The sequence below is a fragment of the Diceros bicornis genome, chromosome X (genome assembly GCF_020826845.1).
Source record: "Diceros bicornis minor isolate mBicDic1 chromosome X, mDicBic1.mat.cur, whole genome shotgun sequence".
Lineage (NCBI taxonomy): Eukaryota > Metazoa > Chordata > Mammalia > Perissodactyla > Rhinocerotidae > Diceros > Diceros bicornis.
In genome coordinates, this window is record NC_080781.1 from 11,968,079 (window position 1) to 11,986,638 (window position 18,560).

Below are 18,560 nucleotides of genomic sequence, written 5' to 3' on the forward strand. Positions count from 1 at the left end.
ATCTGTTTTCTGTGACAGAGGAAATGTGTTCATTTGCAGAGAGTGAATAAGGAAGTGACAGAGCAAGAAGAATGAGAACAGTGGGACAGTTTTGAAATATTGGCAAATTGGGAAACGCATTACCAGGAACCCACAGAAGTTTTCCTACCAGCCTTAGGGTCCAGCTGCGGTGGAGGAGATTTAATCTGTTAGGGGTAACAATGTGCCAGATTGGGTGAGGTTCTCCAGCGAGGCTCAGCAGCTTGGAACAAGAACAAGATGGTGGGTTCCAGAACTGATCCAGGCAGGGCTGACTGCAGTGAAAATGTGGGGCCCCTAATTCAAAAAGGTAAGAATTTCAAGATGGCAACAGCAGGGCATTAAACCAAGCATAGGACCCTTCTGAGCATGGGACCCTGTGTGTCTGCACAGGTCACATGCTTGTGAAGGGTGAGGATTTTGCCAGACAGAACAGACAAATGGACCAATGGACAGAACGGACCAGAACGGACCATGTGATGGTCCAAGGGGGTGGGTGGATAGAGAAATGAATATAATGTAGAGAGGAGAAGTACAAAAGGAGAACATTTTATACATAAATGAAAATGTGACCAATAAAATATAGTAGTTACCACCACTTAATTGTCTTTGCAGTAAAACAGTTACCTCAGGCCTTTAACATCAATGGTCCTTTATATTTCTATAATTATCAAACTTAGTTGAAGTGCTAGTTTTGCACACAGACCCTTTTAAGAGACTTGTGCTATAGAAGTTTTTTTAAAGGGAATTCAACATTAAAATAAGAACAACTTGTATCAACTAGTCTCTTTTTTGTATTGTTTGTATTTTGTTTGCTAGGTTAAACAGACTTGCAGACAAATGATTTCAACACAGAGTGTTGTGTGCTACATGAGAGGTTTAAGTGCAAGATTCGGTGATGACTAAAGATGGAGCATCTCCTCCACTTAGTAGCACCAGGGAATTGACCACTCATCTGGGTCTTAATACAGGAGTAGGAATTTGACAGATGAAAAAGGAGTGAGGAGGATGTTCAGGCTGAGGGAACAGCTCTGCAAAGGCTCAGAGGAAAGAAACAACATGATGCTTTCGGGTCCTCATAAAGAATTGGGTTCAGCAAAGTGCTGGGGACATGGGGGTAATGGGGCCCAAGAGGAAGGAAAACTTCAATTGCTCATGAAGTGGGAGCCACCAAAAGGTTTTAAAGATGCTATAATCAGAATGAAACTGCAGAAATACCGCTCTGTATAGAAAGGGTCAGATTGGAATGAGGCACAAGATCAGGAAAATGCTGCTTCAGAATTTCTATTTAAACACACTTTTAATTGTATAATTAGTCTACACTTACCTGAAAGCCTCTCCGTAGAGGCATAGATCATTATGAATATGTGTTAGTTCATCTTTTTGTAATTTTGCTGGAATTACCTTTCCAAATCTGGGATACATACTATGACCTTAACAAAGTTTGTCTTAAACAAGTGTAAATACGAAAATGGCTTTGTGGTTGGAATTATTTGCGGTAACAAATGCTTATCATTGCTGTAACATCACCACAAACAGTGGCTTAAAACAAGACAAATCTATTATCTACAATTCTGGAGGTCAGAAGTCCAATACCAGCCTCATTGGGCAAAAATCAAGGTGTTGGCAAGGTTGCATTTGTTCTGGAGGCTTGTGGGGATTTTCGGGATTTGGGGGCTGATCAAGGAAACAGATATGCCCACAAGAAGCAGTACGACACAACAAGCTGTATGGGATGGGCTTGGGCAGGGTTGCATGAGGAGGAAGCCCCTCACAGCATGAGATGGTCCAGAGGCTTACAGCAAGGAGCTACCACCCAGAAGGGAAGAGGGCAAGGGGACTTCTAGGGGATAGGGGACTTAACTGTCTAGGTGACGTCACTCAGCAACACTGGGGGAGTGTCTGTGTCAGAGAGGTCCAAAGGGCAGCAGTGGCTCAGGGTCTTATAACCACAAGGCTCTATCTTATCACTGGCCAGCAGACCCTAGGCAGTTTCAGGAGGTATGCAAAGCAGGCAGGCTCTAGATGACTAAAAATTTGCTTGTTTGGGCCATTTTTAAAATTATTCAGTGTATAAAATTTGAGTTCGGTGCCAGCAGACTTTTGAGCTAGTAACTCACAGCCTGTGGTGAAGAAATAAATAACCTAGGGGCTGATACACAGTGGCCACCTTTGTCTCATTTATGTAACAATGTTCTAGGGAAGAATCTGATTTCTTACCTTTTCCATCTTCTAGAGACCAAGCCATTCCTTGACTTATAGCCCCCTTTCTCCGTCTTCAAAGCCAGCAATGTTGCATCTCTCTGACCCTCCTTACATAGTCACGTCTCCCTCTGACCACACAGCTAAGAAAGGTTCTCCATTATTAAGAGCCATGTGATTAAATTGGGCTCACGTGGATAATCCAGGACCCTCTCTCCATCTCTAGTTCGTTAGCTTAATCGCACCTGCAAACTCCCTTTGTCATGTAAAGTAACATATTCACGGGTTCCAGGGATGAGGACATGGACATCTTTTTTTTATTTTATGGTGAAAAGGTTGGCCCTGAGCTATCATCTGTTGCCAATCTTCCTCTATTTTGTATGTGGGACGCCACCACAGCATGGTTTGATGAGCAGTGTAGGTGTATCTGAACCCGCAAACCCCAGGCCGCCAAAGCAAAGCCTGCAAACTTTACTACTATGCCACCGGGCCAGCCGCCAGAAGACAGACATCTTTGGTAGCCATTATTCTGACTATCACACACAGCAATGGTTTCCTACGACTGTCCAGGTGTGTCTGCAGGCCGCTCTAGCATGCTCCATGCATACTTGAGGCAGGCCAGAATTGCCAGGAGGTGAATGCCCCAGGAGCGGCCCTCAACCAGTGAGTGCTCTTGGGGTTGGTGGCTGAATACCCAGCTTCCTCACTCCTTGGTAGGTCAAGTCTGAGTCTCTCAGAGGCTTGAGCCCCATTTGCCAACAGTTGGTAATGCACTGATCATTCACACGCCCTTTATTGACTTCCTCCTTTCCCTGTCCCACTTCCCACTCCCTCACTGCACTCCCCATACTACCTCCCAGATAAACTACTTGCACACCAGTCCTTGTCTCAGGGTTGCTCTGGAGAGAACAAAAGCAAACTAAGGTACAATGCCTTCTGGGACAAGGGCCTGATGACCATCACAGTCCCATTTAACCCCATCCTCTGCCTCCTCACCAAATACCAAACAGATCATGTAGTACCTTTTGTGCCTAAAGTGTGGAAACAGAGGGCTAAGGATCTAGAAGGAGCAGTGAGTGGCATCTCTGAAGGCAGAATAGTGGTTTCTACAAATTACAGATAAACAATTGCATTCCATCTATTGCAACTTACAGTTGGCATTTGCTAAAATATTTTTGTGCTACTGGATTTTCCAAACAACTTGACAGGTTTTATAATACAATTCTATTTCTTTATGTGCCTGAAATCAAGCCTGTGCCCTCAGCTCTATTACTATCTTAGGCTATGATGTCAGATATCTTAAACCTTTTCCTTTTACTGTCTCGCTCTTAATTGCTGTAGATTCTTCATGGTGACACAAGCTGTAGTTATTTCAACGTAACTGGACTCCCATAAAAAGATCAAACTGAATGAAAGAGAAGTCTAGTGCTTCCCTGACATTACATTAAAGAGATGTGGGTTCGCCTAATCACAGTATTAATTTGTCTTCTATCAATATTATTCCTGTTTGTAAAAAGCTCATTTCAGGACAAAACACTTAAAGGGAAGCTGGAGTTATTTCCCACCTGATGAATTATAATCAGAAGCAAGTGTAACCGTTTAGAAAATAAATGATCCTGGCTCTGCGCAGAAGTGGGTACAAGGAAAGGTATAAGGAAATGGCCTCTATTAGTTTTCACTCTAAGCTGCTAGACAACCCTAGAATTCATTTGTTCAACAAATATTTTTTAGAATGCTTGCTTTGTACAGAGTTCTGTTTTAGATAAGGGGAAGTGAGGATATAAAAACTGCTTGAAACCTGCAGCGTTAGAGATCAATAAGAGAAAAAATTAAGTGCAAAATTTTTCTAATATGGGGTAGAGAATGTTGAGAACCATAATAAAGTTATAGTTGGATCTGTGGCAATTCCTAGGAAGGGAAAGTACTTCCTGCTGATGAAGAGGGGCTGTTCTTAAGGAGGAAGTGGCATTTGTAAACTTCATTTCATCTGGGAATGTTAACTGTAAATTATTATAACCTCATCTTGTTATTGTGAATAAATAAAATAGAATTAAATAATTAGATAATGAAAATTCCACTCTTTAAAGTGGCATTCAATGCTCACTGGTAAATGCCCTCATCCTACCTTGCTGATATACCTCTCATTTGCATCAGATGAACCTGGAGAGCTTCCCACTTGGAGACATTCAAGACGAAATTTGGAGTCAGTGACATGGAAACCTCCTTTGATCTAAGACAGTGGTTCTCAAGCAGGAACTATTTTTCCCTGCCCCAGGAGACATTTGGCAATATGTGGAGGCAGTCTTGGATCTCACAACGTGGGGGGGGGGCGTGGGGATACTGTGTGTGCTACTGGCATTGAGTGGGTAGAGGCTAGGGATGCTGCTAAATATCTAATAACGCACAGAACACAACACTCAAAGCAAAGAATCATCTGGCCCAAATGTCAACAGTACCAAGGTAGAGACACTCTGATCTCAGGGACAGAGACATGCTGTGCACAGAGAGGACTAAGGTTTTTGAGAGAAAAAGAAGTTTAGCTTCATGATTACAACCTGCTTACGAACAGAGATATCGCTCCTGTCAGGAGTAATTAATTAGAGCTAGTATAACCCAAAAGATGATACAGCCAGAAAACCTTTTAATTAGGAATTTCCTTTTTAGTAAGTTAGCTCTTTACTCTATATAAGCTTCTTTTATTTGTACCAGATAGTAAAAAAGGGATTCAAAGTGTGGTTCTTTGCACTGGTAACGGGTATGAATTTTGTTGAGCATATAATTGAATTGCTTTTCAAGACGTTGACATGGGTGTAAACATTAGAAGGTTAAGTTATTGAATGTGCCCACTTCATTTCACTCTGTCTGCTGCTGGATATATTCAAGAGCAACAAAAGTCACACCTGAAATGAGCCCTCATATTTTCTAGAGACAAGGTAACCCCCTAGAGTAAGGTTCTCAATCCTGCCTACACAGTATAGTTACCTGGGAGCTTTATAAGATTTCCCCATGCCCAGACCCCACCCCAGACCAATTAAGTCAGAATCTTTGGGAGTGGAAAAAAAATCAAAACATCTTAATGTTTTTAAGGCTTCCCACGTGATTCCAATGTGCAGCAAGTTCGAGAACTACTGCTCTAGATCCTCACTTCTTAAAGTGTCATCTGTTGACCAGCAGCACCAGCATTTCCCGGAGCTTGTTAGAGATGCAGACTCTTAGGCCCCACCTCAGACCTACCAAATCAGAATCTGCAATATAACAGATCCCCGGGGGATTCACAAGCATATTGAAGCTCTAGAACATATTTTAAATGCTCCATTTTTTAAATGTATACATATTGCAATTGCACAGTCTAAAACAAGGCACACCATTAAGGCATGGAAAAATGCCCCAAAGCTCTAAATAAAATTAATTTTCATTTGATGAGAAATGTTAAGTTCATCACTATGGCTGCTTGTGTTGTTCAGTAAATTTTATTCATTTTTAACTTTATGAAAGATTTTAATCATATAGAATAATTTAATTCCATGTTGCTTGTTGTTGTTTTTTATTTTGTTTTGTTTTTCTTAAGAAGAGTGGCACTAGCTATTCAGTGGCCTAGGATCATCCTTCTGGTATTAGGAGCCACATGGAAACCTGACACAATACCTTTTCATCTAACTGAGAAGGCACCTTCTCAGCTCTGTGTTCACATACCCAAGTAGGAGACGATCTGAAATGCCATCCAATAGAATCCATGCCAGGGTGAGGAGTTTCACCTCAGTTAACAGGATTGAACTGGGCACGCACGTATTGTAGTCAAACATTTGTTCTAGTCATACAACTTATTCTGGAAAGCACAAAATGCTTCAAATTAAGGTAGTTCAGCAGTGACATATCCACAGGGAGTTGATGAGGTTTGCTAAATGTTGTACAGCCAGTTCCTGGCTGCCAGACCTTAGATGCCTTAATTCATCATAGAATCAGTGAATATTCTTTCACACTTCCTGTCTTTTAGGACAGATTGATGAGGAAAAAAAAACTTATAAAAATCCCTGTCATAAAGCCAGCTTTCTTCATCCAGCCAAGTACCCTGTCAACATGTTTCATTATAGCACCCTTTTCTGGAATAATTCTGCCATGTGAATTCCTGTCCTCTTAAAAAAATATGTACCTTTTCTCTTCAAATCATATAAGTAAAAAGATGGGAGAGAAGCATGGTGTAGTAAAATGAGCCTTGGCCAGGATTCCAGCTGGCTACACTCAAATCCTGTCTGGTACTATATTTGCTGGGTGATTTGGACCCATGGTATAACCACTCAGGGTCTTAGTTTCTTCATCTGTAAAAAGGGGTCTAATAAAGCCCTTTCTCATAGGATTACTATTATGTGTAAGCAAGATTATGCATGTGAACAACAGTGCCTTGCACCCAGCCAACACTCATCAAATATTTCCTTTCTCTTCCCTTCACCTATTTCTTAAAAACTCTCATGAATATGTCATCAGAAATCTTCTATACAGCACAGACTATTATTCATCTTTCAATCTGACGAGCCTATCACATGGTCTGGTAAATACTAGGTACTTGAGAAATGTTTGTTGAGTGAATTCCTGGTTTCTACTCAAGGCTCACAGCTCAGCGGTCTAAAAGTGGAAAACTATCCAGCACTAAGTCACCAGAAGTCATGCCATTCCCTATATGGGGCGCTTTAAACGTAGATAGCTATGACTTAGGAATCCAGCCCACTGGCATCTAACTTCTAGCCCAACACACAAATCCGAAATGGACAGCTATCTGGAATAGTATAATTGAGCTCTTTATGTAAACTTATCTTCTCATGCTCATGTAAAATGTCCCCTGACTCTTTAAAATGATCCTATATATTGTTTTGATTAATATCCCACTGTTTAGTGCAAAAGAGACTCACAACTCTGTTATTAAAATCCAACCTAATAAATGCAAGCATTTAGGAGAGAATAGAAAAAAATTGTGGCTACTACTAAGCAGAGGTGGTAGAAATTAGGAGGAAAGAGCCTCCTGGAGGGAGCTATAATTTGAGCTAAGGATGGAAGGTTGAATTGTAATTCAGCAGACAGACAAAAGTCAAAGAGAATCACTGTACAAAAAGAATAGGACACAGAAAGGCCCAGAAATGTGGAAAAGTTTGGGCCACTGAGGGAATAGAGCATTTCTAAAGCACACGATATGTAATGAGAAATGATGGAAAATGAAACTAACAATGCGTCAAGGCCTGATTACAAAGGGCCTGGCAATCTGTGCCAACAGAATCTACATTTTTATCCTGGAGGCAAGCAGAAAAGTGAATGAATTTAGAAATATTGAACACTGGATCTTATTTCTTATAACAGAGGGTTTCTTCTCCTGAGAAGCTCTTGAAGACATGGAAACATTTACTGCTACCTTATTGCTAAACTCAATCAAAAGCTGTATATACATAGAGTCTAGGACTTGGTAGGAAGTCTCAGGGCTGAGCACAATGCCTGGTACATAGTAGGCTGTCTCCCAGACTCCCTGTGAAATCCCAGCACCTTCTCAAGCATGACATATGACAGCTGCAATAAGTTTAAACAGAACATTTGACTCTTCGTCAGGACTCTGCTGTGTATTTGGAAGCCTCTCAGATTTCCCCACGACCAGCACATGCCTAACATATGGCAAATGCTCAGTAAATATTTGATGAATGAATACGGACAATGAAGAAACCAACCAAGATCATTAAACACAGTACTTTTCAAACTGCGGGGTGTGATTGACTTGTGGCTCATGGAATCAGTTCAGTGGCTCGCCACCAGCTTTTCTGAAAAATCAAAATTAGGAAAAAAATTAGAAAATATCAGAGTTCATCCTGCTTTGGAAAAGTGAATACCACCTTGTGAAATTTTTGTTTCTGTTAGATATATTAATGTGCGTGGGAGTGTGTGTATGTGTGTGTCCTGGCTAGTAATGAAAATGTTTCCTACTTTGAGTCACAGCAAAAAAGTGCTTTCAGGGTGTATCAACCCAGGTAAACAAGCTCATCTGAGCTTCTCTGGCTTAAACCTTCTCAGATACCCTTAAGAGTCAGTCACAGATCTGGTAACAGGGGTCCTTATTTGGTTACAATGACAGGGACAGGAGGTGTACCTTGCACTAACTATTGCACCTCACTAAAACTCACTGAATGCCTCACCCTTGTCTTACCAGCCCACACCCACACCCCACTTGAGGACTGTGACGCCTGTGACCCTGTGGGCTCATCATGCAGTGACCTGTGCCTGCAATGTGGAAGCTGTGTCATCCTCATCTGGGTATGGCATCTGTCTTATAAGGAAGCACACACTGAGGTGAAAGAAAGAGACACCTACCCAGGACTTAAGTCTGTTTTCTATGAAAATATATCTTCTTATAACCACATAAGCTTTCCTCTTTGCTTCTGACTATAACTACTGCATTGACATCTTTGAAAAGGAAAAGGAGGTCCAGTCCCCATTAAGTGCCAAGTACTGTGTTGCATACCTTCATGTACTTTCTAAACTAGAAACTCAATTGATCAATTAGATCAACAGATACCGGTGTTATTTTCGAATTGTGTTCAATCTCTGTCTTCTGTGTTTACTGCATCATTCTTCCCTCTGGGCCTACAGACAAGTTTCTGTCTGAAATCTTAAATCTGGTAACCATAGTAATGAGGCAGAGAGAAAGGGAGATCTTGGAAATGCACTACCGATACTCCAAAAAACAAATCCCTCATTTATCCATTATTTTCCATTTTCTAATTTTTTTGCAAAAGTTGCTTACAGGAAGCTATAGTTGAAGTGCTAGTGAACAAATGGTTACAGGGAAGGTAGAAGAGAGCTAGGGCATAGATGATCTGGAAAACTAAATAATAAGCTGCAATGATGGAGCATAGATTGTGTTGCTGGTTCACTTCGCTGCTTTGAATGTCCTTGGGAGAAGCAATAGGAAAGTGCCTCCTGATGGTTTATAGTGTTCATCTGCTTCAGTAACTGCTAATTTTAAAACAGAACTTACAGTCCATATTCATTAGAGAAGACCTAGCTTACCAGGATCATTCAAACTCAGAAGGAAATAAGACTGGCCAGAGAAAGCAGGTTTATAGTTTCCACCTGGAGAAAACGTGCTTGTTCTGCAGCTCTGGAAAGCAATGAAGTGATGGCCTACCGAAGTCTCTTTCCTCAGGCTATGCCTCACTGCCCCTCTGTCAAAACCTAATGCTTCTCCAAGTCACACCTGGGTGATTTCATCATGAAGATTTCATCTTCAAAGTTGGTAGGAAGGGATCAAGGGCAAGATCAAACATAGATCCAATCCTATTGATTGAGTTCCCAGTTCTTGAGTTTACTGAGCCTCCTGCAAAAACAAACAGCTCATCAAACTTTGACAGCCAACAGCATTAACTCTTCTCCCTCTGAGCTCCTTTCGGCAGAAATTGAGCAGTGGGAAGGAGGAGGAGAAAGAAACAAGTAACTATTTGGTAGGCTGATATTATTGCTTGGAGCCTCTAGGCTGTCAAAACTGGATATAATAAAGATAGGCCTCCACAAACATGGTGTGTTAACCTGTAAAAATACATCTCTTCAGTGCCTAATTCTTTACATAATATGAGGTTACATGTTACTATTTTAGGGTTTTTATTATTCTATGTTATATATTTTATATATTCTATATTAGAATCTTCTTCAAAATTATAACAGCAGCAAGGGACCTGCTTCTTAAAATGAAACCCTTAGAAATGATGAAATAAAATATTTTGCAAGTGAAAGATAATTGAAAGAGAAAACACACCTGAACCAAACTGTTACTGTGGGGTTGATTATATTAGAGCAGGGTTTCTCAAAATGGGATCAGAATGACTAGAAACTTCTAGGAGGTCAAGGAGAGTTGTAGCAGGGCACAGTTTGTTGAATACATCTTTCCTGCACTTGGGTCAGCACCTTTAATGTGGTTTGCCCTCCTGGACTTCTTATCTTGGCAATTTTCATACACAATCAGAGACTCTCACAATTAGAAGGTACATAAATGGTCATCTAGTCCCCTAACCCACATGTTATATCAATGCCCAACATCTCCAACAAAGGATTAAACACTTGACTATCTCTAGCAATGAGGAATTCATTACCTTCCAAGGTGTTGTGCTCCATGTTCAGTAATAGGGTTGTTAAAAGTTCTTCCTCGTATTGAGCTGAATTCTCTCCCTGTAATGTCAACCAATTGTTTCTGATTAGCAACTTTGGAGTCATTAGTACAAATGCTCTTTATTCTTTTGAAAACTCCAGTCATATGAGCTAGGCTCACCTGTATTCAAGGCCAGCCTCTCGTTCCTTCTATGGTTCCTCATGTGGTTTACTTTCAGGAATATTCACCACCCTGGAAGGATTCCCTTGCCCCTCACCCTGGCTTCAGGCTGTCCTGTTTGTATCTCCTACCCCTTTTCCTATCCAATGACCCAAGGACAACAGTCCATAAACTAAGATAGCAATGAGATTGTCTTTTTCAAGAATTTGAGTGAAGTATTTCTCGTACTCTAATTAGAGGATAATAAGGACTTGAGTTGAAAATGTTCCCATAGGAACATTTTCCCATAGGGTTGAGGCTGGGGTGGTCCAGTTGGAACATGCATAAGTAAAGAAAGCTGAAAGGAGAGAAGCAGAACTGGGAGAGAATAACAGCCCTAAGAAATTGAGAATAATCTCATTTCCTGAGTCGCTCATTGGAGTTCCTGGGCTGGATAGCCCTGCTTGCACTATCATCAATATCATTATCATAGCTAACATTTATTGAGTACCTACTATATACCAGGCACTGTTATAAGTCCCTAATGTGCTTTATCTCACTGAATCCTTTCAAAAACCCTATAAGGAAGGTGTCATTATTTTCCATTTTACTGCAGAAGAGACTGAGGCATGTAGGGGTTTGAGTGACTTACCCAGCTCCCACACTGGTTGGTGGCAGAACCAAGGTTTGAAACCAGGAGTTCTGGATCCAGAACCCAGGCTTCTTGCCTTTACAGTGCACTGCTTCCCTATCCTTGGAGACTCATGTGATTTTCTTACAATAATTACAATTTTTAAAGTAATTTCTTAAAGAAAGTCCCCATTTAAGTTACCATGAGTAGGTTTCTGTCCTTTGTAGCAAATCCTTGCTTATTAAGATAGAGGAAAATTAAAAGATACTAACTCCTGGATAAATGTTACAGACAAGTGCCTTTGAGCTGTTCTGTAGTTGCACTAAAAGCAGGCTCAGTTAACAAAATGAGGCTCTTTTACATGGGTTGCTTTTCTGTAACATGTCTGTAATATTCGTGTATATCTTCCAGAGGCAGCACATTCCATGATGTTATTACAGAAAGAATGCCATCTAGCTTGCCTTTAATTACTCTGGCATAACATTACCTCTTCCATAGTATCCTGTGGCCTGTGCATTCCTTTACCATAGCAGATACATTATATTGGAATCATTTGTCTGTATCAGGGTTTCCCAACCCCAGCACTATTGACATTTGAAGCTAGATAATTCATGCTTTGTTATGGAGGACTGTCCTGTCCACTGTAGGATGTTTAGCAGTGTCCTGGCCTCTACCCACTAGATGCCAATAGCACCATCTCCCGGGTTGTGACAACCAAAAATGTCTCCTGACATTGCCCGATGTCCCCTGGGGGGGAAAATCACTCTTGGTTGAGAACCACTGGTCTACATGTTCTAGACCTCCTCCCCCAATTCCACACTGACTTCAAGGGCAATACTCTGTCTTTTTTATCCTTATTTCTTTCCAAAGCTTGGTACATTATGATGCTCAACAAATCTTAACTGAAGAAAATATAATAACTTGAATTAAAATGATGTTTTGAAATTAAAAGTCTGATGTACCTATATACCTGTATCTCTCTGAGTTTAGTCAGGAAAACATAGACACTAAGCATACTACCAGAATAAGGAGTTTAATACAGAAATTAGGGTTTACATGAATATGAGAGTAACTGGGGGAAATGAAGGTCTGGAAGGCTATAGTCAGAAGATGGAACTTTATCCTACCTGAAGCTCTGGATGAAAAACACGTGCTCACAGGGAAATCTGAGAAGCCACCATATCTAGCTGCTAAAATGGGATTATAAAATGAGATCCCACAGAAAGGCCTGGAATGCTGCTGTGTCTAACAAAGCAGCCTAATCTGACCCCCACATACTCCCCAAAATAATGGCCTCCACTTCCCTTCCACCTTCCAAATCTCCCAAGTTCCTCTCACTGGCAAACCCTAACCCAGAAAAAATCAGGAAGAGAATTCTGGGCAACATGGTTCTTCTCAACCCTAGGCAGGTACTTCTACAGGAGTGGTGGTGCCAGATAACAACAGATAGTCCCACACAGTAACCACTTTCTAATACCAAATGTGTATGTATATATATAGATTGAAGAACAACAATGGTCTGGAGAATTTGGTAGTCATGATTATCCAAGTTAGAAAGAAAATAAATGCTTGATGTGATTTGTTGTTGCTGATGTCATTATTGTTTTTAGTTTGGCAGTGGGGTCATCTCCCTGATCACCTTTCCCCTCCAGTTTGCGCTGTGTAGACAGTCTCAATGTTCACTTTGCACCCTGAACAGATGGCAAATGATATTAATAATTGAACAGCTCATACTCCAGATGGAAGATGTTCACCTTCATGCTTCTTAGAATTCAGTGTCTTCTGAACATTCCAGCTAGATCAGAATTGACAGAGACTACTAGGAAAGAATTTCCATATGCAAGGCATTGCTTCCCTCTTGAGGAATTGAAACATCACAACCACATTATCGATTTTTAGACTGCTAAGACTACAGCTGACATTAAATGAAAACATTTCTGCTTTATAGATTTTGAGCCAAAAGTCAAACAATTATTTTTATTTTTATTTTTTATTTATTTTTTAATTTTTTGTTTATTGCAGTAACATTGGTTTATAACATTGTATAAATTTCAGGTGTACATCATTATACTTCTATTTCTGCATAGATTACATCATGTTCACCACCCAAATACTAATTACAACCCATCACCACACACATGTGCCGAATTATCCCTTTCGCCCTCCTCCCCCCCCTTCCCCTCTGGTAACCACCAATCCAATCTCTGTCTCTATGTGATTGTTTATTGTTGTCATTATCTACTACTTAATGAAGAAAATCATACGGTATTTGACCTTCTCCCTCTAACTTATTTCACTTTGCATAATACCCTCAATGTCCAATCCATTAAAAATATGGTGCTCTAGGCGAGGTGTGGTCCAAAGTAGAGTGAAGTATATATTTCACTTTAGAAAATTAGATTCAAAATATATATTGAAAAGACATATACTTCAGACTGTATGGCCTATGAAGTCCAAGATATTTACTATCTGGCCCTTTACAGGAAATATTTGCTGACACCTAGGCTAAAGAGAGAGCATCAGGAGTTGATGTTTGAGAGGTAAGGGGGACATTACAAGGACTTGTCTTTTACTGAGTGAGAGAGTAGAGAGTTTTGAACTGGTGAAGATCTGACTTGACTCACAATTTTAAAAGGATCCCTCTAGTTGCTGTGTTGAGAACAGACATTATTGTTGGGAGGGAGGGTCTAAAAGCCAGGGAAGCAGAGAGCAGACTATTACAATAATTCTGGTGGGAATGATTCTGATGAGCCACCACCAAGTGGCTCAGACCAGCATGTAGTGTTGGGGGGTGGTAAGAAGTGACTAGATTCTGGTTTGGAGATTGACCTGACTGGACCTCCTGATACTAGATGTGTTGCATAGCCCCACATAGGTGCAGGGGAGGCTAGAAAATGCTGTCTCCCCATGTGCACATGTGTAACCAGATAAAGCAGGGCTTCTTAAGTAGGGGTGATTTTGCCCCCAGGAGACATTAGGCAATGTCTGGGGACATTTTTTCATTATCACAACTGGGAGAGGAGGGGGAAGGGTGCTACTTGTATCTAGTGGGTAGAGGCCAGGGATGCTGCTAAATATCCTAAAATACACAACACAGTTCCCTCTAATAAATAATTACCTGGTCCCAAATGCCAATAGTACTGCAGTTAAGCAACCCTGAGCTAAAGGAAGATCCACTACTGGAAGAAGAAAGAAAGATGGATTTTGGGGGAGAACTAGGAGTCTTAGCCCAATTCAGCACCCTATGCCACAACCCTTGCAAGGTGTTTGTAGGCCTTGGTAACATCAGTTCTGGAAGCCCTGTTTGTACCACAGCTGAATACCATTTGTCCTCCTTGCCCACATATTTTCCCTGTTACTGGGGACAGGCTTTGTCCTGAATAAAAGGCTCTGCTTGTTTGTTTGTTTGTTTACAGAGTCTTGTAAAAATAACATATGCGATCAAGGCTAATGAAGGAGATTTTGTGTAATGATAGTTAAATGGTGCACAGCACCACAGTACAGGTGTTAATTTAAGATATTTGTGAAGAAAATGCTTTATTAATTAGAATTTCAAGACGTAAAACTGATGTATGGTGGTAACCATAGATTTACAGAAATTTTACTCTCTTTACCAAATGCAAATGGATGAGTTCAAACACCCTTAATGTTAGGCAAATACTCCTTAGTCTTTTGCTATGGGTAATAACTGATAAGGTCTAATTTATTTGGTGAAATATTTGCATACATCTAATACATACTAGCTTTTCCTTTACCTGGATTTATTATTTTGATTTTTGATTAGATACATAAATGAAAAAAATATTTCTTTGTATTCTGGAGTGTTTGTCCATCCTATTTATTTTCATTGCAAAGAAGTGTACATTTTTTGTTAAGGTTGTTAATAAAGTGGATCTAATTTTACATATTTTCACACTATCTGGGCTGCTCACCAGCTTAACGTGGGGCAAAAAAAATGGACAGTGTTTCAAATATAGATCATAAAGACCTCAGTTCTTGAGTGACATTGTTGAGTTTAGGTTTGCCCTAATTTTATACAAATTCAATATACAAAAATAAGCCAGATAATAAATGAGCAAGGAAAGGATTTTTCCTGTTACAAAAGACTTTTTTCTACCATTTATATAAGAAGAATTTACTTTATATATATTCAACATACAAAGCTTCAGCCAAGTATTGTTCCATGTATTGAGGCTATCAAGACATGCAAAACTGGGTAACTGCATTTGAAGGTTACATAAAAGAGGCCAACATGTAAACAGCTGATTTTAATAAGATACAGTAGGTTCTGTTATGAAGGCATGTACCAGGTGCTACAGGAGCTGAGGAGAAACCCATGGCCCAGGCTCAGGGGTCAAGAAAAGTCATCCTGAATGGGATGATGGCAGAGTGGAGTCTTGAGGGATATGCAGGAGCTCACCAAGTAAAGAGAGGTGAGAGGTATTCTATGATAAGGGAAGCTGACTGAAGTCAAAGATCATGAAACTTCACGAGAGAAGTAGGTATAAGGCAAGACATTGGGGTCCTTGAATGTCACTCAAAGGAACTCAGGTGTGGTCATTAAGGAGATGAGAAACTGTTGAAAAGTATTAAGCCTAGGAATGGAAGCAACAGGCCAATAGCATTCCATCAATCCATCCCTTGCTCAAAAATTATTACAAATTTCATGATGGCTACAGCATAGCATTAAACCAAGTATAGGATCATTATAAGCATTGATCCCTGTGAAACTGCATGATATGCATGCCCACAAAGCCAACCCTGGTAGAAGGTATCAAGGCAGGGGTAGGATGAAGACATTAAGACCCTTATTTGCATGCTGTCTACTCTCTGGTTGAGAAGAAAAGTCTTAAGCATAGTCTCAAGGCAATGTACTAGCCAGCATTATAGTCCTATACTCAAACTTAGAAAATGGCCAAATGGCTAATCTCTTCATTTTAAAGATGAGGAAATAGAAGAGCAAAAAACTTGAGGAACTGCCCTAAACTCACAAATCTAGGAGGTAGTAAAGATGTGACTTCAACTCAAGCCTTTCAGATTCTATCTCAGTGTTTTCCTCTGCTTCTCTACAATATCAAGGCTATTGAGTCTGTAGTGAGAGGGATAAGATGCAAGTTCCTTGGGGAAGATTGATCCAGAGGCTGCAGAAAGGACTGCAATTGGCAGAGAGAGGGAAATCAGCTAGGAGATAATCACTGTCCCCTACTCTCCCCCGGGGTGTACGACATTTCTGAGCCCTTACTCAGTCAAGAGGATCATTCCAAGCAAAGTCATTGAATAACTCTCACAGGCCCAGCATTGTACTAGGGAATAGGGCTACAGAGATGACTTTGGCATGCAGGAGCTCACCCTCCAGTGAGTGAAGACAACAGTGGAAATCAGCTATCAAAATCCAGAGTCCCTGACTATCTATTCTTTAATATGACTGGGAAGCAAAAATTTAAATAGTAATAAAAAGGAAAATTGGAAATGAATCCTAAAAGCCACTAGATTAGGGGAATCACAGATAATTTGCACATTGCCTTGTGTATCTCAGCAGTAATACCCTCACCATTTCTGGAGACTTCAGACTCATCTGAACTCCAGTAAACCTTCATATATATCTCAAGACTATCTGTCATATTATACTTTATTTAGTTCTCTATGCCCCTCCAAAACCCAAAGTCTTATCTTTTGCTTCACTTGGTTCTTAAAATAAAGCTCCAAACAGGCACCATGGTTTACAAAACCCTATATGATCTAGCCCCTGGTTATTTCTGAAACTTGGTCTCACCCCACTTTCCCCCTACATTCCAGGAACCATCCTACCATCTCTCAATTGCAGCAAACCCTCCCATCTCACACAACTCCCAACTCTGCTTTCACCTCTTTCATGCCTCTCTTTTTTCAGATTTCTAATGAAATATCAATTCCTCAGGGAAAAGCTTCTCTAACCTACCAGATTAGACTTGGACTGCCATTAATAAGCTCACATAGCACCCTATAATTTTCCTTTAGAGCCTTTATGATAGTTAGTAATTATGTATTCATGTGATTATTTTATTAATGTTTGTCTTCATCTCAAAGTTTCGAACTCCTTGAAGGCAAGAATCTGATTTTGCTCCCCACTGGATCCCCAGCACATGGCATAGTTCCTGGCATCTCCTTAGGCCTTTTCTGACCACTCAATCTAAAACACCCATTTCTCTACCTCTCTTAAGTTTCTTACCTTGACTGTTTTTCTTCAAAGCATCCATCATTATCTCTGTGTGTGTCTCGTGTATGTACATATATGTATATATGTGTGTATATGTATAAGTATGTATTTGTGTGTGTACATAATTTCTTTACTTGTTACTGCATGTTTTCCCCACTAGAATTTAAACTGCAAAAAATCAGACTTTGTCTTCTAGTTCACTGCTGTATCCTCACCACATACCTGGCACATAATAGGTGCTCAATGAATATTTGTTGGAAATATGAATACATGAATGGCAAGTCCTTAAGAAAAGAATATTAAAAGTACCTTCTTTAAAATCAATAATAATGAGGGGCTGGCTCGGTGGCGCAAGCTGTTGGGTGTGTGCGCTCCGCTGCGGTGGCCTGGGGCTCGCTGGTTCGGATCCCGGGCGCGCACTGATGCACTGCTTGGCAGGCCATGCTGTGGCGGTATCCCATATAAAGTGGAGGAAGATGGGCACGGATGTTAGCCCAGGGCCAGTCTTTCTCAGCAAAAAAGGAGGAGGATTGGCAGATGTTAGCACAGGGCTGATTTCACACACACAAAAAAAAATTAATAATAATGATATCCTTCATTGAAAAAGAGATGATCCATTGATATGCTTTTCTTTTGGAAAAATTGCCTTTCACTGTCTACCTAAAATGACACTTTGACAGTTTTAATTCATTTTACCACGTCATTAAGCAACAAGGGGTTATATTTGGTTTACTTTATTTCAGCTTTGTTCTGAAAAGTTCAGTGAAATTCTTCATCCATATTCTTTAATGGAAGTCATTTGGGGTTTTATAGAGACAAATTCATAAAAATCAAAGACTTCCCGAGTCTTTGGAATCAGACCTGAATTTGAATCTCAGCTTCATTACTTATTAGCAATATAACTTTGGGAAGCTGCACTACTTCTCTCAGCCTCAACTTCCCCAGGAAGCATGTAATTTGCAGGGTCGGTTTAGAGATAGGATTGACTGTAGTTTTAAGTGCATAATATATAGACATAATCAATAAATGATATCTATTTATTATTCATATCTATTCCCAAGTCTCTGTGATACAGAGAAGGAAATTGATGCCGCAAGATTTGAGAATTTCTCAAGGCCATTCCTCTTCCTCAAGTCCAGGTAATAGAAATTGGCAGGCCCACGATTAAGCATTATTCAGCCTTCATTTGCTCAAGGGACTTTTTTGGTGACAACCTGCTGTGTTTGGACTCACACTGTGTC

At 40.3% G+C, this 18,560-nt stretch overlaps 1 protein-coding gene and 1 long non-coding RNA gene across 2 annotated transcripts in view; one reads left to right on the forward strand and one right to left on the reverse strand.

Annotated features, from left to right (window-relative positions):
• Positions 1–18,560, forward strand: part of GLRA2 (glycine receptor alpha 2) — a 179,804-nt gene that overhangs the window by 156,866 nt on the left and 4,378 nt on the right. The window lies entirely within an intron of this gene.
• LOC131400747 (uncharacterized) overlaps positions 1–18,560 on the reverse strand; it is a 115,306-nt gene that overhangs the window by 47,672 nt on the left and 49,074 nt on the right. The window contains exon 2 of the long non-coding RNA XR_009217433.1: positions 10,338–10,409. This is a non-coding gene — a long non-coding RNA (uncharacterized LOC131400747). The remainder of the gene's footprint in view (positions 1–10,337; positions 10,410–18,560) is intronic.